We start from the raw sequence: 625 nt of genomic DNA on the forward strand, positions 1-625 counted from the left end.
TGGGAGCTTTCCCCGGGAGCGGCCCGGCCCTGCCGCTGGTTGCCGTGTCCTGTCGGGGCAGCGGCCACCCTGGCCTTCAGGAGCTACCTGGACTATGGCCGGGGAAGGGGAAGGCTTTGCTGTGTTGTCAGAGGGGATGTGCTTGGGGGTGTGGGGGGAGCACGGCTTCAGAGCACCAGACACTTCTAAGTCCAGTAAAGAAAGATTTGCTTACGTGTAAATTCCAAGTCAAGGACGACACATTCCAGGAGGATGGTGAGACACTGAGTGGCTGAATATGTAGATTTTTCTACAACATGCTAAGCATTTTTCACAATGAAATCCTAAAATTAGAGAAATCTAATTTAACTGCACTGAAATTGGATGTAATACGCTTACTGGAGGATAGGTTGCCCTTCAACAATTAGTGACAGCTATGTGGCTATCAGCAGAAACTTCACCTAAGATCACAGAACAGAACAGAAAAACACAGTGTGAAGAGAGAAAAAAATCATCGCTTTTGAATACCCATTGATTTCAACACAGTTAATTTGACTGAGCTCTTTAAAGTTGTAAGCAAGACTGAAGGATTGAAACGGAAAGAAATTCTGCATGGAGTGTTATTGTGTACTGAGAGATTCAAGAG

Source organism: Pygoscelis adeliae, unplaced genomic scaffold (assembly GCF_000699105.1).
Source record: "Pygoscelis adeliae isolate BGI_AS28 unplaced genomic scaffold, ASM69910v1 Scaffold77, whole genome shotgun sequence".
Taxonomy (NCBI): Eukaryota; Metazoa; Chordata; class Aves; order Sphenisciformes; family Spheniscidae; genus Pygoscelis; species Pygoscelis adeliae.